At 27.7% G+C, this 27,965-nt stretch overlaps 1 protein-coding gene across 4 annotated transcripts in view; it reads left to right on the top strand.

Moving 5' to 3' along the window:
• ITP (ion transport peptide) overlaps positions 1 to 27,965 on the top strand; it is a 323,605-nt gene that overhangs the window by 247,180 nt on the left and 48,460 nt on the right. Inside the window, exon 1 of one of the 4 annotated variants that reach the window (XM_075360045.1) lies at positions 11,943 to 12,471. The exons of 2 other annotated variants lie outside the window; for them this stretch is intronic. The gene's annotated coding sequence lies outside the window, so the exon portion shown is untranslated. Of the gene's footprint in view, positions 1 to 11,942; positions 12,472 to 27,965 lie in introns of those variants that run through there. One more of the 4 variants, XM_075360044.1, reaches the window with a different exon arrangement.

Genomic DNA, 27,965 nt, shown 5'->3' with positions numbered 1-27,965 from the left:
TTAAAAAAACGATGTAAAAAAAAATTTGTTACGTTTGAACTGTCTTTCTATTTAGTATACCGTTTTATGCGTTTGTATATTGCATATTGCTTAAAAGTATCAAGAGGTTGCTGTATTTTCTTTAATATAGCTCGAGTGTCTAGAATGCTCTGAATGTTGATGTGTTTGTGATTTATTTCAATGCACTGCTCTTCCCCTAACTAAATTGTTTTTGTCCATTCATCAACAGATTTCTTTGAAGGTGCATCCTATTTGCAACTTAGAAATTTTTACATCTAATTCGGTTTATTAAATGCAATTTTGGGGTATTTTTATTTTGTGGAGTGTTTCCTTGTTTTGTTCTAAATATTCTTTTTTTATTTTAGAATGAGTCTATACTAAAATTTCAAAGAACCGAGGCCAAATTTATGTAGACATTGAAATGTATATATGTGTATGTGTGAGTGTGTGTGTGCGTGTTTGCGTGTGGGCACGCGTGGATAACTTCATGAGGAACTAAACCTTTTTATTATAGATTTTTTTATATCAGTATTTGTTTAAGAAAATTTGGTTTAACTGAATTTATTTCCTGGTAAAGTTAATTTTTTAAACGTTTACAAAGAAAACGAATTGTGGCTTAAAGAAGGTACAAATACTTGCTGGCTGGACATGATTGTACAAGTGATTTGGATACAATTGCTGGTATAGGAAAAACGAACTGTATTTTTTTTTAATAAAAAATTTAATTTGATAAAACAGTCTTAAAATGATGAATTACCTCCACTTATAAATATGCCAAAAAATAAGAACAGAAATTATATCTTGAATTGCCTTGATTAAATTTGAAATATAGCAAGGCAGAGTGTTAGAAACGTAAACTCGTTTATCTTTAAATACAAAATTAAATTAAATTAAATTTAAATTAAATTAAATTAGTCTTATTTTAATTACACCAATTTTATAAACAATAACAGAAAAATTAATTCAAGAAAAAATACTAGTAAACGTACACTATAAAAATTAATCTTAAAATAAAACTGAGCGTTATAAAAATAGTTCAAATTCAATTTAAATTAATTTTATGTATACAGGCTGGTAAAAGATAATTTAAAATAGATTAATAGGAAAATAATGATTTTATAATATTTGATACGTTATAAACGACAGGTAACAATAGAAAATTACGGTACTTCAATTTTTTTCTAAACCAAACAAAAAGGAAAGTAAATCTCTGCCAACAGTCATGGTTAAATGAAAATCAAATACAACAAAGAAATAGTATAACTTTTATTACGATGAAAAACGTGCCGTCATTGAATTAATTTGGGAAGAGGGCTTTGGTACAACTAATACTAATAATTTTATAAATGCGTTACCTTCTTAAACAAACAAAAAGAATTTATATTAAAAAAAATAAACCACTATCATCATAATTTATTATATTACGTAATATTATTATTTTTTAAAACGTAAATTATTTATTTAATTTATTCATGTCAATTGTGCACAACATGACCTTATTTATCTGAAAAACTTTCAATAATTTTTTACATTTTATTTAATTTCTATAGGATGATTAGAAAAGTTCTTATACATATAAAAAAAGCTGTGCATACGGGTACACAATTTGAATGAATTCATTAAATAAATAATTTACAATTGGTTATTTAATTTAAAAAAATTTTAAATTATTAAATAAATTTAAATAAAAGTACTTTTATTTTTATTGTATATATATATATATATATATATATATATATATATATACAATAAATATACAATTATATACAATAAATATATATATATATAAGTATGGTAATTATATGTTAATAGAAAATAAAACTATGTTAAACAATTAAAATAAATTAAATTAGTTAAACAGGATAACCTTCAAAAACAGTTTAAGAAATCTTTACTTAAAATCTAAAATTAGGTGCAATTTCGGTCAAATGAGTAAAATTAGCATAAAAATAATTTATATACAAAGAAACTAAAACTTTTCAACTCAGTTTGTCCCAGCAGATAATTTACAGTTTTCTGAGTGCTTTCTTGTTTTTTCCAATAATTTTATGTAACTGAATAAAAAATATAACTGTAATCAAAATATAATTTTAAAAAATTCAGTTCAGTTTTTATTCTGTTTAGTTTATATACTTTGAAATATTTTACTAAGTTTATTCTGACTTTCAAACGATACGGATAAAAAACTTCCAGACATAAGTATACAAGCGAACACACTCGTACAAGGAGAATTTGCAAGAATTTCTTTTTGAAAAATATAGAATCTTTGAAAAATCATTCTTAAAAATTTATAAACAAAAATATCTTCAGCTATATAGATTCATTAATAGGATTTGGTACCAAAAATTAGATAATTTCTCACTTTTCTATGAAAAATATTTTTTTATTTAATGAATACCAATTTTATATTAAATTTATCTTTTTTTTCTTCTACAGAAAAGAAAATTATTTTTTCTTCTCTTTTGTTCCGAAACGGATATGCCAAATTTTTTGGCAAGTGAAAAAAACTAAACGAAAATTCTACTACCTTCTAAATTTTATTTGTGGAAACCCTTTGAATGATAATGAAGTCATAGCTATTGACTTCATTACGAATTCAAAATATCACTACAGAAAAAAGTGAAACCTTTAAAATACAACATGATCTTGGTTTATAAAGAGCAGTTGTAGTTAATTACCAAGTCTTGATAAAAAATTGTTTTAAAATTTTCTTAAAGCAATAAATAAAATTTTCACACTTTATTTACAGTTTTAAAAATAACTCATCATCAAAAAGTATATGTGTACTAACAAAGTGTAAAAAATTTGATTTCTATTTAGCTGATTTCTGTTTGGAACCAAAATCAACCAAAAAAAAATTTTTCAACGTCAGAAACTTTTTCAGACGAAAAACACGTTTTTTATGTTTGAAGTACAAAATCTTTGTTAAATGATTAATAAATTAGTAAATTTTATTATCAAAACTTGTAGAGAATCTAATTCTGAGAAAATTAATCAAATAAAATCTATCAAAAACAAAACAGAAAATCTAACTTTTATTATTAAAAACAAAACTTAATTGAAAAATGTTATGAATTTGTAAAAATTAAAAACAGCCGTTTTTAGTACAATAAATTTAAACCTTTGAAAAATTGAAATACTTTTAATTTACTTGAAAAAGAAAATACTTACTGTGGTTTATACTGTATTAATTTAAATAAATTTCGAAAATTACATCGCTGTCATCAATTACTCGTTTCGTTAGATCTTCTGTCGCCAACCTAATGATATCTTCGCTTTCCTTGATGAGAGCAGCAGTACTGAAAATGCGAGCGATCAGTTAATCATATGTGTCTACTTTTTGCTTATATATTTTGCTCGTATACCTCGCATTTCATTCATCCCCGTAAACAGTAATTTAAAGGAGTAAGGTCAGTGATCTAGGTGGCCATATTACCGGCCCACTACGTCCAATTCATTTACCAGAAAATTTTTCATTTAAGAGTTGTCTTACTTCATTCGTGAAATATGTTGGTGCTCCATTAAGTTGATAGTACATTTCAATTCGTTTCACCAATGAGAAATTTCAAGCGCTGAAAGAAATTCGTTGTTTAATAATTCCAGATAATTTCTCCTAGTAATACGTTGTTCTAATATGAAAGGACCTATTAGTCGGTTGTCGAACATGGCACCTAACGTTTACCGAAAATCTTTGCTGGAAATTTTATTCAACTACGGCATATGTAGTTTCTTCAGATCGCAGATGTAAATTCCACCGAATGTGTTGTTTATGCCGTTACGGGTAAAAGTTGCTCCGTCCGAAAATACTGTGAACGGAATTAAATGGTAATTATTGTTAAACCGTTGAAAAAACTGGAGTCATCTGGCACGGTCACCGAGCTGGAAGTGTTGAACTTTCTGAGCATGATAATGACGTAGTCCGTGAACACGTAAGGTATCCGTGCTGTATTTTATGGAATACTATCTCTTGTAGGAATTCTTCGAGTGCTCGTTGCAGGACTAAGCCGTACCACCTGAAGAATGTTTTCTCTTGTACCACACACTATCAACCGTATCTGGTTGACGGTCAGATGAAACATAAGTGCTGGGAAATGTATCATTCTACGAAGATTAATAAAAATTCGACTAAATACTTAACGGGTTGGAACTACTAGTCCAGGATACCAAGTCGGTATTCTTCAACCGCAGCTGAAGCACTTCCATCGCAAAAGCCGTACACGAAAATCATATCAGCATATTCTGCACGAGTGAAGAGACAAATAATTCAAAACGGAATTTCATTTTTTTAAATTCAGATTCAATTGAAAAATATAGGTACAGTTGACTACAGTATTTTACTTGTTATCACGCATCATGAAGACCATAATGGTACCTTAAATCATATCTTCCAAATAACATTTAGGCAGTAAATCTTATTCACTTTCAATAGATTAATTCCTGAAACGATTCCGTTAATAAAACTCCATGAAAAACCCCGTTAAAAAGGGATTTTTAATCCAATTACTAGTTAACCTGGCACTATTTATAACGTTTAATTAATCTGAACTTGGGTGCAGCAGAATTTTAATATGAGATTATTGACTATTAATCATCGGTAACGCTACTATTCGCTCAAGTAGTTGTAGAGAAATTTTAAGAAAAAAATCTATAAAAATCCATTTCTTATGTAACTGATTTCTCTTTTTAGGTATACCGCATTTGTCAAACGTTTAACCATTAAAAGAAAATGACAGTAGAAACTAAACGCCTCGTTTTATCTTTAATAAATTTCACTATTTATTGTTTTTATTCTTTGTCTTCCATAAATTTTTTTGAACGTTATAATTTTAATTTCATAGCAATCTAAAAAAACCCGTGAGCTGTGTCTCATGCACGGCTTTCACACACAACTTAATTTAAAATATTCATCATTCCATTTAAATTTAATATTTTTTCGTTTATTTAATTCAATGATTCTAACTAAAGCGCGCGCGCAAACCGAATTTAAGTCGCTCGGGTGTGGTTGTACTAGCAGCGACGGTCGGCACTAACCTAAACTAATGTAATTTAACAACTAGCATCCAAACAATTTCGCTTGTACGGTCGACAGATTGGTGTAGCCGCGAGGCTTAACGCACCAGGCATCGAGTCGACTGGGCGATCGAGTTCGAGACCCAGCCAGACCGAGTTACATTTCTATACTAAATATTATCCATTTATTTAACTCTACCGCTCACCTGTGATGTCATAACATAGGAGTATTTTAGGGGTGGGTGCGATTTTGCAAAAAAAATATTTTTTTCAACAGTTTACAACTATTGAAATCTCGAGATACTGAGGATGGCCTTGCTCTACAGGCACACCCCTTTGATCTTTTAAGTTGAACATTTAATAGTCTCAGTGCCCAATACATAGAAGTAATCTGACCAAGTTTGGTCAAAATCGGTCCAGTAGTTCTGAAAATATAAGGTGATTTAAAGGCCAACACCGAACACACGTACATACGAACATTAACATCCGGAAAATTTCTATCCGGTTTTTTGGGTTTCGTAGGTGTCAAGATCCGGTGAAAATCGCATATGCCCAAATTGAACCGATTACAACACTTTCCCTTCTAGAGCTTTAGCTCTGCTATAGCGCTGTCTAGGCGGGAAAGTAGAAATATCTAAACAGAAAGAAAATTTTTTCTATCATATAATAAGGTAAAATAAGCATATATGCTTAGAAAATATATTATAATTTAGCCAGCATGTTTGAATTATTAAATAATATGTTATACTCTAAATTCTGTATTTTTTTAATACATATAGGAAAATTATCCTCCTCTATGAATCATGAGACCTTGCCGTTGGTGAGGGGGCTTGAGTGCTCAGGGATACAGAGTAGCTGGACCGAAGGTGCAACCATATCGGAGAGGTATCTGTTGAGAGCCAGACTAAGGAATGATTCCTGAAAGAGGGCAGCAGCTCTTTCAGTAGTTGTTAGGGGCGTGAGTCACAATGACTTAAACGGCCGTATCAACATCACTCAGTCCTCTGAGTGCTGCGCAGCTGAAAGCAATGGAAAACTACAGCTGCTTTTTTTCCAAGAAAATGTGGCTCTCTGCATTTTCACATAGCAATAATGGAGGCGCCTTCCTTGGTAAAATATTCCGGAGGTAAAATAGTCCCCCGTTCGGATCTCCGGGTGGGGACTACTAAGGAAGGGGTCACCAGAAAATTAAAAAATAACATTCTACGAGTCGGAGCGTGGAATGTTAGAAGCTTAAAAAAGGTTGGTAGGCTAGAAAATTTAAAAAGGGAAATGGATAGGGTGAATGTGGATATAGTAGGAATTAGTGAGGTTCGGTGGGAAGAGGAAGGCGACTTTTGGTCAGGTGATTTTAGAGTAATTAACTCAGCGTCAAAGAATGGGCAGGCAGGAGTAGGTTTCATGATGAACAAGAAGATAGGGAGGAGAGTGGAGTATTTCAAAACGCATAGCGATAGAATCATTGTAATAAGGATAAAATCAAAACCTAAACCGACAACGATTGTTAACGTTTATATGCCTACAAGCGCCCATAATGATGATGAGGTAGAGTGTGTATACGAAGAGATTGATGAAGCAATTAAACACGTAAAAGGAGATGAAAATTTAATAATAGTTGGAGATTGGAATGCAAGCATTGGAAAAAGCAAGGAAGGAAATATAGTGGGTGAATACGGGCTAGGCAAAAGGAATGAAAGAGGGGACCGACTTATAGAGTTTTGCACGAAGTATAATTTAGTAATTGCCAACACCCAATTTAAAAATCATAATAGAAGAATATACACTTGGAAAAAGCCAGGCGATACTGCAAGGTATCAGATAGATTATATCATGGTTAAGCAAAGATTTAGAAATCAACTCGTTGACTGCAAAACTTACCCTGGAGCAGACATTGATAGCGACCATAATTTGGTGATAATGAAATGTAGATTGGGGTTTAAAAACCTGAAGAAAAGGTGTCAGATGAATCGGTGGAATTTAGAGAAGCTTGAGGAAGAGGAGGTAAAGAAGATTTTTGAGGAGGACATCGCAAGAGGTCTGAGTAAAAAAGATAAGGTAGAAAATGTAGAAGAAGAATGGGAGAATGTTAAAAAGGAAATTCTTAAATCAGCAGAAGCAAACTTAGATGGAATAAAGAGAACCGGTAGAAAATCTTGGGTTTCAGACGATATATTGCAGCTGATGGATGAACGTAGAAAATATAAGAATGCTAGTGATGAAGAAAGTAAAAGGAACTATCGGAAATTAAGAAATGCTATAAACAGGAAGTGCAAACTGATGAAACAAGAGTGGATTAAAGAAAATTGTTCAGAAGTGGAAAGAGAAATGAACATTGGTAAAATAGACGGAGCATACAGGAAAGTTAAGGAAAATTTTGGGGTACATAAATTAAAATCTAATAATGTGTTAAACAAAGATGGTACACCAATATATAATACGAAAGGTAAAGTCGATAGATGGGTGGAATATATTGAAGAGTTATACGGAGGAAATGAATTAGAAAATGGTGTTATAGAGGAAGAAGAGGAAGTTGAGGAGGATGAAATAGGAGAAACAATACTGAGATCTGAATTTAAGAGAGCATTAAAAGATTTAAATGGCAGAAAGGCTCCTGGAATAGACGGAATACCTGTAGAATTACTGCGCAGTGCAGGTGAGGAAGCGATTGATAGATTATACAAACTGGTGTGTAATATTTATGAAAAAGGGGAATTTCCGTCAGACTTCAAAAAAAGTGTTATAGTTATGATACCAAAGAAAGCAGGAGCAGATAAATGTGAAGAATATAGAACAATTAGTTTAACTAGTCATGCATCAAAAATCTTAACTAGAATTTTATACAGAAGAATTGAGAGGAGAGTGGAAGAAGTGTTAGGAGAAGACCAATTTTGTTTCAGGAAAAGTATAGGGACAAGGGAACCAATTTTAGGCCTCAGATTAATAGTAAAAGGAAGATTAAAGAAAAACAAACCGACATACTTGGCGTTTATAGACCTAGAAAAGGCTTTCGATAACGTAGATTGGAATAAAATGTTCAGCATTTTAAAAAAATTAGGGTTCAAATACAGAGATAGAAGAACAATTGCTAACATGTACAGGAACCAAACAGCTACAATAACAATTGAAGAACATAAGAAAGAAGCCCTAATAAGAAAGGGAGTCCGACAAGGATGTTACCTATCTCCGTTACTTTTTAATCTTTACATGGAACTAGCAGTTAATGATGTTAAAGAACAATTTACATTCGGAGTAACAGTACAAGGTGAAAAGATAAAGATGCTACGATTTGCTGATGATATAGTAATTCTAGCCGAGAGTAAAAAGGATTTAGAAGAAACAATGAACGGCATAGATGAAGTCCTACGCAAGAACTATCGCATGAAAATAAACAAGAACAAAACAAAAGTAATGAAATGTAGTAGAAATAACAAAGATGGACCACTGAATGTGAAAATAGGAGGAGAAAAGATTATGGAGGTAGAAGAATTTTGTTATTTGGGAAGTAAAATTACTAAAGATGGACGAAGCAGGAGCGATATAAAATGCCGAATAGCACAAGCTAAACGAGCCTTCAGTAAGAAATATAATTTGTTTACATCAAAAATTAATTTAAATCTCAGGAAAAGATTTTTGAAAGTGTATGTTTGGAGTGTCGCTTTATATGGAAGTGAAACTTGGACAATCGGAGTATCTGAGAAGAAAAGATTAGAAGCTTTTGAAATGTGGTGCTATAGGAGAATGTTAAAAATCAGATGGGTGGATATGCAAATGAAGACGTATTGCGGCAAAGAGATGAAGAAAGAAGCATTTGGAAAAATATAGTTAAAAGAAGAGACAGACTTATAGGCCACATACTAAGGCATCCTGGAATAGTCGCTTTAATATTGGAAGGACAGGTAGAAGGGAAAAATTGTGTAGGCAGGCCATGTTTGGAGTATGTAAAACAAATTGTTGGGGATGTAGGATGTAGAGGGTATACTGAAATGAAACGACTAGCACTAGATAGGGAATCTTGGAGAGCTGCATCAAACCAGTCAAATGACTGAAGACAAAAAAAAAAAAAAGGAAAATTATATTAATTATAATTAATTTAATCCAACCTTTATATCAAAATACAATTGGTTGACAAAATTTTAATTTTGTATTAGGATTCAAATCAACTTGGTAATATTTTTCATTTATTATAATGTAGTAAAAGATTAATCATAAATAGTTTTAGTTATTATTATACCACCAAAACCATTATTTTGGGAAATATAAGATTTTTTAAAAGCCCTATAGGGTTTTGTATTGTAAGTTTTATTTATTAATTTTTTTCTGATAACTCTTCCTTCCCCTTGTGTTCATTTTTTAAAAATAATTTTTATATTAAATATTCCCTTCTTTTATTTTGTTTTTATCTGTTTGCTTGCTTGGTATTTCTCCCACCACCACCACCACATTCGGTCGCCCTAAAGCACAAGATCGAATGTCTGTACCACAAACGGCTACTGAGCTTCGAACAGTATCCTAACATAGCTTCTAGAGCTTACCTAGCAGCGTGAGCGGACTAAGCGTGGTGTCATACACCATCGGCTTACGTGTCCCAACTGCTCACTTGTCAATATATTTGCTAAAATATGTAGGCGCACCCCGTCAACTACTAAAAATACATATGACAGCCATAATAAAATTTATTTCGTCTAGGCAGCAATTCGCTGCTACGCCTAGTTCGCTACCTAGGCGTAGCAGCGAATTGCTAGCATTCAGCGGAATGCTAGCAAGTACCTGGAATTTGAGAGATGCATTTCACAGGTGCTATGGTTCTTGCGAACCGCAACATTCATTAGTACGTAGGGTTACCGTGTGTTCGAGAGGATGTCGGTCGACTTGCAACTAAGTACAAAACGACCACGTAAACTATCTAGCTGTTAACCTCTTAGACAATGGGAAAAATGTAAGGCGATTAAAGAGGATACATGTATTGGACCTAGGAACCTAATAACTCAGGTCGAGGCTTCTCTTCTTAAGTTGTACAACGTCAAAATATTTGCATTAATGTTTATGATCATCTACTAATGTTATTTGTTCCTATGTTGCTATATTTTTTTCTTTTTTCGCAGTGGTTTTATTTGCCATACTGGACATTATTAAAACTTACGTGGTTCATTACTGGTTGGATTTTATCACTGCTTATACTACCTTTGATTTACTGTTGATGTCTGGAATATTTAATTAAAGAAATGTATGGTATTTAATTAAGGAAAACTTTATAACCTGAGTATTGTAATGAAATTTACTTATGGTTTCTAATCTATGAAACCGATTCTTAATATAATTTGATACAAAAAAAAATTGATTCCAAATCGTTATTTTTTTATACAAATATGTGTTTTTCTGTTAGAAAGGTTATTTATTTATTTTTTACGGATTCTGTACCATTTTATTTATTTTTTATTCTATATAATTTTTTTCTTGTTTATTGGTAGCTTCTTCAATTTAAATTTTTTTATGATTTCATTTAGTCTATATCGGTTAATCTGTATATTTATTTTTCTGATGATTTGTTAGGTATCTTAAATTAAATATTTTGCTTAACAGATCTATTATAAATATATTACGGCTATTTTTTTTTTGTTTTTTTTTTAGGGGAAAAAATACAAAAGTATATAGTGTTTTTTTGAGATTATAAAATGATTATTGTAAATTAAAATTAATAGGTTGTGCACTCAAGAAAAAATATACACAAAATATTTAAATTTAAAAAAATTCTAAAACAAATCTAACATTGGCTCGTCAGAACATAAATTTAACACCCGGTTTATGTACAGAAAGAAATATAAGCAATATATTTAAATTTTAACGAAAAATTCATGACTGAAACATTTTTATGTTTTGATATTTATATAAATGTTTAATTATCTAAATAAATTATATTAATATTAGAAAACTGAAAATAAATTTTTTTAAATTCTTGATTTAGAGTAAAAAATAAAAACTATGAAATATTTTAAAATTGTAATATCAATAACAATCATAAAACATAAATTAATTTCTACATGGTTGTACATCAGCCTAATGAGAAAAATCCTTTCCGAGCAGTTAATTTATCGACACCGATGTGCGGTGTAGATCAGGTCAAAGGACTGAATATAAATGAGAAAAAATCAAAATTCTAGGCATGCTTGCGCAGGTAACACGGCGGCAATGCAGTCAACAGTTCTACCTGCATCTAACTGAAGTCTGATGCAACAACAGCCGATGTTACAATGTAGAATATTAGAAGCTTTATTATAGAATAATTTTAATAAAGTAAGAAGGCTATAACTTCCCCACAGTATTACCATCATTCTACATTATTAAAACGTTGAGTGTAGTGTATAATATTTATTATTTGATTTAAACAAAAAAGAGATTAAAAAAATGATGATAATAGAAAATAAGTGATGTATGACGATTAAAAGTCTAACTATTGAAATTTTTTCGAAACCTTTTTTTTTAATTTTAGTCCTATGTCTGTTAATAAATAACATATAATGGATTGATGAGTATTTTTACGATTACGACAGTTCAATAATGTTATCTTTTTTTTGTATATCATTATATAATCGTAAATGACGGTTAAATATACGACACAATAGCCAATTAAAAGACAGTAAAATCGCATTTATATGGTGAAAATTTTAGTAAAATGTTTAGTTTATATAAGAACCGAGTTCAGACGCGGTTACAAAAAAGAAGACTTCTGGAATTACCACACGGTCATGCGATTCCATAAAGCGATTTAATAGGAACTTTATATTTATCGAATTAAAACGTGAACGATTCGCGTCATAAATGATTTAAAGACGATATCTTCGTTACTATAAAATTGTAACTTTTGTTCGGAATTTTTTCTTCCGAGAAATATAGTAATGCGATCGTAACAGAAGAACAATTTTACGATTGTAGTAGGTTCCAGCCCACCCACCTGTGGAAGATTCCTCCACTGTAGGTATGGTGGTGGTAGTCGAGAAGTCGGAAAGCGAAGACGCGAACAGGTGACGTAAGGCTGGAGTGGGGTAGCGATCGGGTATATAGAGGCGGTAGACTGAGCGGCGACCCAGTCTACACATGGTGTTACACTGTCTGATAGTGTGCTTGTGCTAGTATCTAGTGGTGCTTGGAATTGGAAACACACAGCGAGTGCTAACGGGATCCTGTCCACACGGCTCTCTTTGCAAACAGTCAGTACTTTTAAAATCCCCTCCTGCTTGCTTCTTTACTAGCTGTTAGTTAAGAGAAACTGAGGGAAGCTCGGTTCAACTACGTATTCTGTCCTTCTTTGGCTCTGCTTTCACTAAAGAATATTAACTTTTCGAATAAATATTCTAAACATATTTTTACGTATGACTCTGCAATCAGCTAATTAAAGTGATTTAAAAGTATAAAGATATTTTGTGAACGTATAAAGTTTTTAACAGTTTTGTAACACTTTTGCAGGTATGCATTTTCTAACATCAAATAATTATAATAGTAATATTATTATTTATAGATAAATACAGATACTAATAAACAGGCATGATTAGTAATAATGATATTAGTTGTAAAATTTTTAAATTAGGAAAAATGCACGTTAACAAGCGAAATTGTGAAAGCATCGCTAAATTTAAAAGCGGATTTAATATGTTTAATACAGTAAAGAATCTATGCCAAAGTTAAAACGTAAAAGTGATTAGATGAATTACATTTATACATTGTATTAAAATAATTATGCGTATATCTTTAATAACTTTCATGTAAATTCATAAAAAAAAGATAATTTGTTTTCAGTAACAAACAAATGGCTAGGAAACTTGTTCCAATTAATACATAGATTAGATAATTCTTTAATATTTTTGAATAGCTCATACAATTTTCTTTATTATATAACAGTAAAAAAAATAAAAATAAAACTAAATAAATTTTTATTTTTTTACCATTACATTAACGGTTTAAATATTCTTTAATTTTTATTATTCACAAAATTTTATATTAATTTTTTTAATATTATTATTACGTTCCCGCCAAAATTAATTAAAAGATTTCTCATAATATTAATAAACCTTATTTTCATTACTCATCTTTTAACAATATAAGTATAAATATTTCTGCATGCTGTTTTTCTTGTACATAGTATAGTTTTGTTACAGTTATTTACGCTGATGATATATTTATATAATAAACGGTTAAATTTTTAGTAGCTTGTATATTAAAGCGTTGAAAACCCGAGTTTACAAGTATGAAAGTTAATTTTATATCGATGAAAAAGCTTTGAACTTCCGTCGATTTAGTTCCATTGAAAACTTAATCTTTATCATATATTTATGACCTTTTATTGAAATTTAACCCAAAAAAAATCATTACTAAAATTGTTACTGATCTCTAAGTTTTTCTAACTCTATATTATTATATTTCTGAATCTTTAGATAAAAATCCAATTTCTAAAATTGTAAAATTAAACTAACCCGGTTGTATAATTTTTATCTTAGATATTGTAAAAGTAGAAAAAGGATTACCTTTAATTTTTTATTTGCTAAAACGCTGAATGAAAGGTAATACATTTTTTCTGCTAATTATTTTTTAATAATGTATTACAAATTTAAATAAAACAGTAAATTATCTGAAAAATAAGATTTATAATATTTTTCATATATTTTTACGCGATTTATTTTTATGCAGATTTAATTATATAATATAAAGATGAACATGTACTCATGGATACAGGAAAAATAAATTTTCCTGGAAGGATTCCAAAGGAATTGAGCATCAGACAGCGTTAAAAAATACAGAATTAATAAGTGAAAAAGAAAATAGTTTTACAGAACATTATTAATGGGTGAAAGAAAGTAAATCAATAAAAACGGTAAAAAATAAATTAAATAAACATTTTCAAGACGTTAATCGCTTGAATATTTTGAGTACATATTTAAATCGAAGTTTAAGAAGTAAATTTGAAATAGAATATAGATTAAAAACAATATAGAACAATATTGTTTTTTTAAAGAGAATCTTTTAGTCCTTTTAAATAAATTGGTTAGATCTTTTAGACTAGTGGTAATTTATTAAAAAAAAGGGCAATGAAAATATAATTTTTTTCGTAAGCCGAAATATCGTGTTTAGTAACGTGAAAACAGTTTTATTATCCGATCTGTAAGAGGTGAATACTGATATTTTTTAGGAATAAATAATAAGTATTTTTAGTAAAGGTTGGACCTTCATGAGTATAAACATATGGATGAGCTAACATTTTTAATTTATTTATTATCGGTTTGTATAATTCATATTTACAGGCGTTAAAAAATGATCAGACAAATCATTTTTGTATTTTGAATATTCGTTCTGACTTTTCTTGAGGTAAAAATTTATCTACTAATTTAATCATTATTAAAAATAAAATAATTAAAACCCAGTAAAAAAATAAATTTTCATAAAAAAAATAATTAATCTTCAACGAACTATATCTCCAACAAATTATAAAAGATATACCAACAAAAAATTTAAAAAAATAAATTTTCAAGAAGTGATATATTCGGAGGGGAATAAATGTGAGCATCATTATGCTTGTATAATAATGCATAAATAATTCATAATAATGTTATTAAACATAATAGCGTTTATTACATGTAACAATAATGAACGGATTAGCATTTTATTAGGATGCTTAAAATAAAAAAAAACAAAACAATACGGTTTTTCTTTTTTTCGCAAATGAAATCAACTTAGTTGTTCAATGATAACTTTCCATTAAGGAAATATCCAGAGATTTATAAATTATGGGCAAAAGAAATATTTCATTTATGGAGTTCTACCGGTGCGATTAGCAAAGTTATATCTATCTGAAAGGCACAGTTCAGTGGTTTTATTAATATTTAGTGTTATATACTTCATTTTTTTTTGTTTTTATAATTTATTTCAAAATAAAAGCTAACACATAATGAAGTCGTTTGTTAGTAGAAGTATTATGCTGTGTAACATGAAAAATAACTGGCCGACTGATTATATGGTTAATGATTAAATGTATTTAAAAAATCTAATAAATATTTCTTAAATATAAAGTATTTCTGGATAATTAGAAAAATACATAAATATTACTAAAAACACAAAATTATTTTCTATTTATAAAGTGATATATTTATTAATATATATTTATTTGGAAACCAATAATAATTCATTATTTAAAAATATAAAATAACTGTAAACCAATATGAAATTATACATGCTATAATTGTCTAAAATATGTAACCTACTGTAAAATACGAGTAGATTCTTATATTTGTAAAATAAGATAACTTTATCTAATGAATTTCAGGATTAAAAATAAAATAAAGAATTTATTATTATCTAATTTACTACAATTGTTTTTATCATACTTTTAAAAACCGCTTTATCACAAACCTAATTATTATTATGTATATAATTTTTTTAAAATGTATTATTAGAATATAATAATAATAGTAATGTTAATTTTTTTAATAATTAAAATAAACCTTGATAAGACGAAGTACGAGTAGTTGATAGAAAAAGATATTTCAAATATAATTACTTGTTAAATATATAAGTTTTCTTTTAATTTAAATAAATAACAATTATAATTATAAATGAACACAAAACCCATTTAAATTCAATTAAATTTGTTTTATAAAAAAAAAAGAATAATAATCAACCGGTTTAATGCAAAACTTATTTTTAAATTTTTTACAATAAATAAATAATGGATCAGTATATTATAATAAAAAATAAAAATATTTAACCGATAATAATTTTTTTCATAAGGTTTAAGTTTACTTATATATAAACACTAATTATAATAACTGTACCTTATATATTTATTAGTATTATTATTTGGACCAGTAAGAACCAATTTTTTTTTTTAATAAAAAGGACTTAATATTATATGAAAAGAAAATATATTGAAAAAATATTTATAATTAATTATTTTTTATTTATTTTATAAGATTGTCATTCATTTATACTTTATAAAAAAGGGGAAGAAGAATTACAAGATAAATTATAAGAGATTTTATTATAACGTAATAAATATAAATCCTTCACTTATTAGTACGGGGAACGTCTAATTTATTCAAACTTACATTACACTCAAATGATGTATTAATCCCGTATGATTTATCCAAAATACATTGGGTATATAAGTATTTTTTTTAATATTTTATATTTGATGTGAAATAATCTAAAGATAAATTTATTTTTAAATAAAAAAAAAAACTTTAATATAAAATATAATTGTACAACGGATTGTGTTTTTCTCTTCTTTATCCTGCGAGAAAGCCCAAATAATCTGTTTTACGATTTAAAAATATTGATTTGTTAAATAATTATTTCTTCCTATAATTTTGCTACACTGGTTATGAAGTAGAAATCCAATTATTTTGAAGTGCTTACTAATATTGTAATTAGTTACGAAACCGAAAATCCTTTAAGATATGAATAACTAGTTAACCTGTTCGACACCAACAGAGTTTCTTCTATAAAAGTCTGAGAACACAGTTATTCCTAATGCACGGCTTACACACACCACTTAATTTAAAATATTTATCATTTTATTTAAATATAATATTTTTTCGTTTAATTTAATGATTATAACTAAAGCGCACGCGCATACCGTATTTAATTCGCGCGGATGTGGCGATACTAGAGGCGACGGTCGGCACCAACTAAACTAATGTAATTTCACAACTTACATAGAATAAATTTCGCTTGTACGGTCGCCAGCTGATGTAGCCGCGAGGCTTAACGTACCGGGTACCGAGTCAAATGGGCGATCGAGTTCGAGACCCAGCCGGACCGAGCTACATTTTTATCTTTTAATATTATGAATAATATGCATTTATTTAATTATATCACTCACCTGTGACGTCACGACATAGCAGATGACTACAACAGCATTTTTTATGGTGGGGGTGCGATTTTGCAAATATTGTTATTTTTTAATTGTTAACAAATGTGCCTAAGAAAAATATGACCTTAATTAGGCTAGATCTCGAGATACTGAGGGTGACATTGCTCTACAGCCCCTTTACTTTTTAAACTGAAATTTAATAGCATCAATGCCCCTAAATAGAAGTAATCTGACCAAGTTTGGTCAAAATCAGTCTAATATTTCTGGAGGTATAAGGTGATTTAGAGGCAAACACCGAACTTACACACACGTACATATGAACACTAATATCCGGAAAATTTCCATCTGGTTTTTTGGGTTCCTTAGGTGTTAAAACGTCAAGGTCCGGTGAAAAACGTATAAGCCAAATTGGACCGATTACAATACTTTTCCTTATAGAGCTATAGCTCTGCTATATCGCTATCTACACGGGAAAATAAAAATAAACAAATTTGAAAAATATTTTTCCATTTTCGCCAACCTTATTCTTTGGCGATTAATTAATTTTCGTACCTTGTATTCTACATCATTTTCTATTGGTTTTAAAAAATTGAATCGTACATAACAAAAAATTAATTTCTTTATTTTCAAATGTAAATGAAAGCGGCTAAATAATTTTAAAAATATAAATTTCTTTTCAACAAATATACTTTTATATATTTTTTGATAAATATAGATTTAAACGGTTTAGACCGGGATATACAGACAACTACGCAAAAGCTTGTATGCGCAAAAATTTGTGAACGATTAATATTCTGTTGGTCTGTAAACTGGTTTCGCAATGTTTTAAGCATTATATTATATTTTTAAGAATCAAATAATTAATATATAAATTTTAAATGTAAAAAACCTAAATTTAATAAAAAAAATATAGTTTTGAACAGCGCATATACACAATAAGATAAATAACAGAGCAGTATAATTAATTATTAATTTATTTATTTCGCTTTAATGATTAGTAAAAAAATATATGCGCGTGTGTTATGTATGCGCGCGTGCATGTGTGCGCGCGTGTTTTATTTAAAGATTGAAATTTCAGACATTTCTTAAAGAAACATAACCTACATTTGTGATAATAACAAGAGTTTAAGTAAGGGTAAGATAAACAAAGTTTTAATTATATTAATAATATTTAACAATGTAATAAATAATAATTGATAAAAATAATAATAATTTAAAATCATTTTATTTTTATTTTTTTATAATATAATAAATGTATTAAATTTTTAATATAAAGGAGAGATTAAAAAGAGAAAATAATTGCATTTTTTAGTTTTCGAGAACGGTTTTAAAATAAATATGAAACTATTTAAACTAGTTAAAGAATTAGTGAGATTTTAAAAATTCCATTGCTGATTGAAAACGTTTATGTACAATTTTATTCGTTTTAAAACGTTTGAATACAATTTTATTCTGCGTCTATTTTTTTTTTAAATGTCGTTTCAAAACGTTATAATTGTTTATTTATATTTACTTCAATATTTTGTTATAAATAAACTTAATTAATAAATTTATATTAATTAAATTATAAAAATTGAGGTTTTATTTAACAGTAATATTAACAATATGTTATGTAATTAATATATGAGTATAAAAAAAATTCGCTTATTATTTTTAAGCATTAAAAAAAAGCAAAATTCTACCAATAAACTTCTTAACACATCGTGTAAATAAAAAAAACAAAAGTTGTATAAGATTATGTGTAGTCCTTTATAAAATCTTCGTAAATCTCTTTTATAGATAACGTTTATTTTAATTTGAAAACATTTTTAACAGTAAAAACTGAAATAAGCTTTAGAATAATCGATATTAAAGTTTTTAGTCTTTCAAAACCAAACGTGAATAGTTTTGTTTTCATTAAAAATACAAAACTTAAATTTTAAAAAATTAAACATATTCTTTTATATTTTTTAATAAATGAACAATAAAAATAAACGACATTGTGTTCAACAAAAATAATTCGTTTATAAAATTACAAAAAGTTAAGAGCTATTGTATTTACAACTATAGACAGTTTTAATGTCAGAATTACCAGTCGGTCGCTTATTGAACAGTTACGTGTATTGGATACTCCATAAATTAAGAAAACTAATACATTTATGAGTCCTTAACCGTAAATTTCATTAATTTTTCGATTAATTATGGAGAATACAAGATATTCATATATTGTTTTTCAAATGTTACATGTTATTCATCTGTTAACTGTAACAATTTAAGATTTATATGAGATGAAGTATTAAATGCATATTTAAAAAAACTATAAGTAAATATTAAAATATAACAGAAATATATATATATATCTTTCTTGAACGGGATTCGACAGTAGTAAAGGAGCGCTATATCGTTAGAGGGTTTCGACTGATGCTACAAAACCGTAGTAGATAGGTTTTAACAGCGCAGTCAGAAGAGTGGTGAAGGCCGCACCATGTGTCATATACATTTCATTAGCGTGTGAAATGCGTGGGAGAGAGGCGGTACAAGCCCCAAGCGACGTGTTTATATCTCAATAAATACATGGCGCTATGCGGGTGTCAGCCGATGCATGTCATTTCCCTTCGGTTTGCTTTTCGGCCCGAAATAGAACAGCTCATAGTCGTCCTGTTGAAGTTTTAAGAGCACCTCGGGGTCAGAGCCAAGAAGTATACGACTATAGTTTCCTAAATCTTAAGCGGTCCTTTATCATCGGTTTAGTCACTATGTAAACATTAAATAAATCACGTTTCTAAGTTATCAAAAAAAAAAGGTTACTAATGTAACTTCTGCTCGATTATAAAGTTTGTTTTTTTCCACAAGGTAAACCAATAACGTCCGGCATATTAAAAAGGATGATTTACAAACGTTTTTATTAACTAGTAAATTTAAATCGTTCAGAATAATACGTAAAATCGGTTGTAGAAAAATCTTCCTTTTTATAACAATAAATTGGATATTTTACTAGCTTAAAAAACAACTTTTATTTCTTCTCTTAACCGATTGATTTATATCGTAAAATTTCATCGAGAATAATTATAAATAGAACATTTTTTTGAGTACCTGGAGCGTTTTTCGTTAAAAAATGTATTATGCTATGAATTTTAAGTAGAATTTTCTTTGATGTAATCATCTCACCACGAGTGAACATAGAGACAAAAGAAAGATTTTTAAAGCTTTTCTAGATAAAACAAAGATTTTTATCTACAAAACATACTTTGAAATAAACATCATCTCATGTTAAATATTAAAAAAAAGCATTTTTGTAATAAAAAATAAACAAGCAAACTTTAATCAGTTATTTCCAATCGTTTCTATAAACTGATAAAATATTACTTAAATAATTTTAGTCCGTAGCAGACTATTTAAAACAGAAAAGAAAACACTTTATAACGAAAGACCCGTAACTTTATTCAGCATTATCCATTACTAAAGGGAAGAAACAGATTAACTAGTCAAAAATAGATTTGCAATTTATTTTTGCCCGAGAGATACATTAAAAACAAACGGTGGTAGTGGTCAGTGGCAAGAAAAATCTATTGGCCGTGGCCACGTTCTTTACCGGATGCGACTAAACACATGCATGACGTCATTTAAGCTAAGACGGTCGGGTCGGTCTGTCTTGTTGTTTTGGCACACCTGCCGTGCAAACACGTGGTATACCCGATATAGGCCTACATAGTCTTATATCTTGCCAACATAAATCAGCCGATAGTCTGGTAAAAACACAAGGATAATTTAATTTTTACCTGCTCTTTTTCCTTCTACCTACCTTTAATCGATATAATATGCCATAGTTGATTAACGCAATCGATCTATTTTTAATTCCACTGTTTAAATAGCCTGCTTTTTTAAAGTTACATGGGAAGTTTTATGAATAGACTTATTATAATCTAATAATAAAACTGAATAAAATACCAATCATGAAAATCGCCAAATATCTTGAAAATTTTAATTTTATTAAAAATTAATTTTTATTTCCATTAAAAATCACGCATAGTAATTATGCGTGTAAACTAAGCTGAATTCAAATAAAATCAGATTTATGATCTAAAATCCTTAAACTGTTATACTGACAAAAACATATAACTTTTGATTTATTGAAACAATCATTATAATTAAGGTATACTTAATAAAAGAAATAAAAATAAAACTTTGTAAATATTTCTTTCGACTGCTATTATTAAACCTAAGGGTTTAACGTTGCAATGTATAAGGAAAGGATGCCCGGTTTATCTGATAAGTAGATCAATCCGTGGTTTGGGTTTTTACTTCAACCGCCGGAGTAGAAACAGAATCCTCAGGCAGGTCTATCTAAATTCTGAGCCATGAGATGGCTAATTAGACGAGTCAAAACATACAATAATGAAATACATCTCCATATCCTTAACAGTGATCAAATAGCAGTAACCATTTCGAACACAATCTCTCGAAATTTGAGTATATTCAATGAAAAAAAAAAAACATCGGAGCAGTAAATTACTAATTAATTATTTTGCGAATACTAGCTTAAGTATATGATATATAAAGTTGTATTTCTGCAAGGTATTAAAGAGCCACCCGAAGTAAGATCAGGGTTTCTTTAGAGAAAGTGCTCAAAAATGATCTTTAGAATTTTAGTAAGGAATTGTTTTTTTTTTCAAATTGCAAAGTTTATTTTTCCTTTGGGCTTTAATCTTTTTCCATCTTTCAGTCATAATTTTTTTTAATCTTTCTCTATGATCTGAGATTCTCCTGTTGTTTTCACTTCCTTCTTAAGCCACTTTAAAATATTTAAACTTGTGTACTTTTTTCTTGAAAATTTCTTCCTCTCTTATTCCGATTTCTTGGAGATCCTTTCCTTCCTGTAAAAAAAAATAATTGTTTTTACCTTTGAGATTATCAGAAAACTTGAAAATCTCTCTTGTCAATATTTCTTCATTTATTTTCTTTAAATGACTAAACGTTATTATTTTCACAATTCGGACTTAACATTTCTCTGAAATTTTCTTTTTCAAAGCTTTTTTTTATTATTGAAATATATTGGTTTACGTATAACAAAAATCGTTTTAAATTAGTTTAAACCAATACAGAAAATAACACCAATAAATCTATTTATTATTGATTTACCAACCTCATCAAACACCTCTTATGACAAAACTTTATTCACTATTCGCAATATGTCTTATCTGAAATTACTTCAGTACTTTTCTTAGCTGTACACACTATTCATCAAATATTAACCAAGAATTTAAAAGAATTGTCCACATTAGAGAAGTAAATTATGGTTGAATAATTCTAAATATTCAAGCCTCAATATTCTGTTTGTTATCTTATACGTACATATAACATCAGGTCATTGAACCATGTCTGTCTCCATTCTCTTCAATTCCGAGTTAAACTTTTGAGTTCATATTAGTCTCCTATTTCCTTTTTTATCGTTATAATTTTTACTCTTTTCCGGCCTCACATTTCTCGAGTTTTCACTGATCCTTTTAGTACTAGTTTTCTAATTTCACGACTTGTTCAAGCCAGTTATTTTCCCGTATCTAAACTGCTTTCATTAAGCTTCTATGTTTGTTCACTCCTCATTATTTTTTTCAATTTTCAGTGAATCCATTTAATTTTCTAGGGTTTTTATTTTCAGTCTTTTCTATGCCCACATCTCAAAGGCTTCAACTTTTTTCCACTTTTTCGTAGTTTCCATATGATCCATTTAAAAGTTAAAATTTCTTCTAAACCTAAAATTTCTTTAAGTCTAACTCTATTTTATTACATAATAATTGTTTATTTCTGTTGCATGTTATCTTATACATAGATATCCGGAAAAATTTTGTTTTTTAAAGGAATTTCTGATATAAAAATCATAATTTTTTTGTATTTATCCCGAACAATTTTTTTTCTGCATTTATAGATGTGTGAAAATGTAATAAATAATATCAATTGTTTTTTTCAGTAATATATAACAATTTAATTTGAGGTTATTTATAGCACAAGAATTATTTCATAAGTCTAAGCAATACCAGTAATATAAGACAACTAAAATTTTTTACTCCTTCCGGAAGTATAAATTACGATTGGTATGATTAATTTATTAATGTATAAGCCGGATAAAAAATATATAATTTGTTCATTTATTTTATAAAAATGAAATGATTCTATCATCCGATGAAAAAATGTCAATATATTGTTACAGTACAATAAGAATAGTAATAATAATAATAAATATTATTATTATAAATATCCTTATAAAGCATTTTTCCTAATAATCTTTTTTTATAATGCAGAATTTTCCTTATAATGCAGAACTGTGAATGTTGAATGTTGTGTAACAGATTAATAATAATTATTACAAATGAAATAAAAATATTTTTTTAAGTTATATTTTTATTATTATTATTTGTAGCAATTTATTATTATTAAATAAAACGTATGTAGTTGTTATTTTACCATTTTAAAATTATATTTTTTTATTAGTACACGTAAATAATATTATAGAAAATTAATTGAACGGCAGTGATGCAATAGCGAAATGATTACTTTTGCAGGATGGATATGCGATTACTTATCTACACTTTCACCTTTGTTATTTATTAATAATCTTACTTATATATATTTTACTAAAAAAAAAGTTCAACACTATAAATATAGGAAGTGAAAATAATTAAATATGCGTATATATTTTCTCATAGAATTTATTCAACTTAAACGTTTATGAACAAATCGTACAGCAGTAGTAAACAAAGACGAGAAGCCTATTCCTGTCCCACCCACCAACAGTTCTCGGTTGAACAAACAAACATTTACAGACACAAACATATAAATACGTCTTTTTTCTTTTTTTTCTTTCTCTCTTTCTTCTTAAGATCTTTTTCTTACTTCATTCCCACAAGCTATCAATGTTGAATTGATAAGTCTAATGGATTTTTCTTATAAAACAAAACAATATTTAGATTCATTTCAAAAGTAGGACCGTGGGATTGAATCTTTTAATGTATGTACACCAGATCTTTTACCTGTTTTAATAGTTTTAAAGTCGACATACATATATATATTTATTTATTTATTATGTTTCGCTATCAGTATCCATACGTTATTATAAACTAAGCTGTTAAAAGTGTTAACTAGGATTTTTCCTTATAATGCAGAAGTGTGGATATTGAATGTTGTGTAACCGATTAATTATTACAAATGTAATAAAAATATATTTATATTATTATATAATATTATAATTATATATTGTTTACAATTTTTTTAATCTATTTATTATATATATATATATATATATATATATATATATATATAATCACACTCATTCGCTTATCCCAATACTTCCAAAAACCCATGAATTTTACAGAACATCCTGATTTCCGTAGAGAAGACACCCGCCTTGTGACAATTCCAGTTGCCACACCAATCCCTCCGTTCCTAACCCTAATGAGCTTTACAGTCTTTTAGACTCTCAAAATCTGAAAACAAATCACAATCACCAGTTGGCCCCTGTTAGGATGCCACCGTTGTAAATGCCTCGGCAGATATTTCCACCAGTGTATTTACACGATTTACTGTCGCTTTCGTATGGCTTCTTCCAACCATCATCATCTACCATGACTTACAACCCTCAAGTACCAAATTAACCCATTTGCAGAAGCGCGATCCCCGCACCTTCCTCTAACACCGAAGGTTTTCACACAAAAACTCTTTCCATATCTAAATTCAATTACAGAACAATTAATCTTACTCTCTGAGCACCCGTTAAAAATAATTTTTAAAAAATTAATCCTTAAAGGATAAAATTAGTAACTGAATTCACTTACTGAATAATTTAATTACTTTTTAATTAATTAAAGTAAGTTATCAATTTTGATTTATTTATTTATTCATTTCTCCATTATTGTAGTCGTAGGAAATTAACATTTTTCTGGAGATTTAAACTAAACACTTTAAAATATCTAAATCAAAATATTTCTAATAATCTTGTCGTTTTTACTAGCAGATAGATATTCTGATGAACAAATCTGAAAAGAGAATGTAGTATATTATAATTGAAAGTTCTCCCTAGCTCTAATTATTATTTTTATTTTTATTCAAATTTGACTATTTATTTAACCACTTTTGATCACATAATTTTGAAACGAGTTACATACAATACTGTCTTCTTAAATTAAAAAAGAACAAATTGTTCGCTAAGCTTTATGGTCTTAGAATAAATATTTTTATAATTATGTAAAACTTAATATGAATAAATAGTATTTAACTTTTCTACATTAACCCCATTCATATAAGAAAATGATTAAAATTTACGTTAAATAAAAATTAAAAGGTAAGTTTAAGAACAACTTGTTTCCAATAAAATGTAGATATAAAAATCCTTCTTGTTTTTGTAATTATTTGCATCAACTGATGTGGATTTACGAATTCCAAATTATAATTTTTTATAATTCCATGAAGTTTTTTTGGCACGGTCAATGCACAAAATAATTGGTCTTATTGCATTAAAAAATAGTTCGTTTTAAAGGATATATTTGCTAAAATACTTCGTATTTAATAGAAATTTATTTACTATATGCAGAAAACAGTATATCAAACCGTAATAACAATGAAAAAATAGTTAAAAATGTGTTTTATTTAACAATTAACAGATTTTGTCTAATATAAGACATAAGAATAACGAAATATATTTTTCAAGGTAGACTAAAACATATTTTTCAAGACTACCTAAATTCAAAACTTATAAATTTTAAACAGTTTATGATTTACTAAACAAATTTAAATTAAAATATTTATACAGAATAAAAAGAATTTTAGTTAATTATCAAACAAATAAATGACTGGTGACAAAAAATACATTTATTCTAATAAATCTTTTCCTATAGATTCATTATCCAAAACAATTTAATCAAAAAAATTAACAAAAAAGTTTTTTTTTTCTAATGATAAAAAATGTTTTAGCGTAAGCTCGAAATTTTTAAATGATATCATTATTAAACATTACGCCAACATTAACAGAAAAAATAACTATTTTAAATGTTATTAATTTGCATTTTATTTAAGTAATCGTTCGATGCAGTCATACCTTGCAATAATCAGCAAACTAGACAAGCGGGAAAAATATTAATAATTCTGCAGTTACTTATTAGATTACGTAAGATTAATTAAAAATAGGCATATTGTTCAATAAATTTACAATTATTAAAATTATATGAATATTAAATAGAAACTTTTTTTTTAATTTTACTTTGAAAGAAATAACACGCATGGAGTAATTCTTGTTTCTCTTATAATTAAAATCTTAGAATGTTTGTCTGAGACTTAACGCTACTACCAAATGTAGAGTAAAATTCTTTCAAGATCTAATAATAGCTGATCTCATACTAACAACGTAGTTCAGTTGCGTAGATATAGAAAATATTTTTTACTTCTTCAATGTTTTATTGATTTTACTTCTTTTTTATGTAATAAATTAAAAGAAAAAAAAGAAACATTTTAAGCAGCGAAAAAATACACAGGATTAGAATTCAATTAAACATATAAAGATATTAATAGTCTGTATTATTTTAAAACTCACATCTTTTTTTGATTAATATAAATATATACACACACACGTCTGTTAGTCTGTTAATTCTAGTTGTTGAAACAAATATTTAAATTATAAATTAACTAGAAAAAGTAACTAAAGAGAAATGACTTAAATGAACTGATTTTATTATGCGATTACAAATATTTTAATTAGTTATTTTTCTTTGTCTCAACTTACTGGGTTTATTGCAATTTTCTATTCCTTGCCCTTTTTCCTAACTTTCTAATCTCAACATCCTTCCTATATTTTAAATGACTTGTTTTACACAAAATAATTTTATTTTCCATATCTCCTGCTAAAAATCATATCATAATTAACCTTCTTTTTTCTAGATTCTGCCAAAAAAAAACTTTCTTCAATTTGTAATGTAAACTTTCATCTCGCACTCTACAACTCACCAAATTTTCGACATGTACTAATACCACACCTTCCAAAAATCTTTATACATAATTTTTTGGGGTGTTTTCCTATTTGCCATATTCAGTAGTTACAATATGCTTTTCTCCAAAAAAATAGTTTTAAGAATTTCTTAACAATTCCTAAATCGTGTTTAATTCAACAAAATGTAAAAAAAACAACTAACTGAGCCAGTCTGCTCTTTACATACTCCTTACTTCATTTAAACTTGTAATTTTAATATAAATACAATTCTGAAACCTTTGTAATAATGTTATCCTGCCCTGATAATTTATTTAATAATTCTCATCAGTTTTTGTTTTTCTTTACTTATTTATAATTTCTGTTGCAATTTCATATCATTCATTGACCTTTCATAACCCGTTTATTATTTCACTCAATTTGAACATTATTAAACTAAAAAAAAATCTTCTTATGTTTATAACATTTCAATTTTTTTTTAACCAATTAATTAAATCTCAGTTTCCTTATAAATAGTTCAGTTTTTTCCTTTATTTTTTAAAATTAATCTAAAAAAGAGATAAAATTATCTTATAAAAGTTAAAATATTTTTTTGTCTTTAATTCCAGGAATTTATTTCTCCACGGTATGATAAAAACTACGTGTCTTCATATATATATATATATATATATATATATATATATATATAAAAACTACGTGTCTTCATATATATATATATATATATATATATATATATATATATATATAAAGATTTATACTTATAATACTATCTACATTTTGTCGGTTACCTTGTATAACACTATGAATTTCAATATTTAATTTACTTCCCAAAGTTTTTTTTAATCTAGATTTTATGCAAAAAAAATTTGATACCATTATATTTTTTATTAAGTATAATGATTAATGTATTATATTTTTAAATATACAATCCCGTAATAGCCGTTAGACTTATATTTTAGTAATTATGTATTTAATATTATCCTTTTTTTTTAACTCGAGTTAAACAAAGATCCTGTAACAATAGAGAATAGCAAGCTAACGATTAGTATGTTTATGAATCGAATGATAAACTCAATCTAATAATGATAATAATATTTTATCCTTAACTCATATTTTTCAATTTCTTCTTAAATAGAACGGGAATTTTTATGG

This window comes from Lycorma delicatula, chromosome 3 (assembly GCF_047948215.1).
Source record: "Lycorma delicatula isolate Av1 chromosome 3, ASM4794821v1, whole genome shotgun sequence".
NCBI classification, from domain to species: domain Eukaryota; kingdom Metazoa; phylum Arthropoda; class Insecta; order Hemiptera; family Fulgoridae; genus Lycorma; species Lycorma delicatula.
This window is presented reverse-complemented; position numbering and strand designations above follow the sequence as displayed.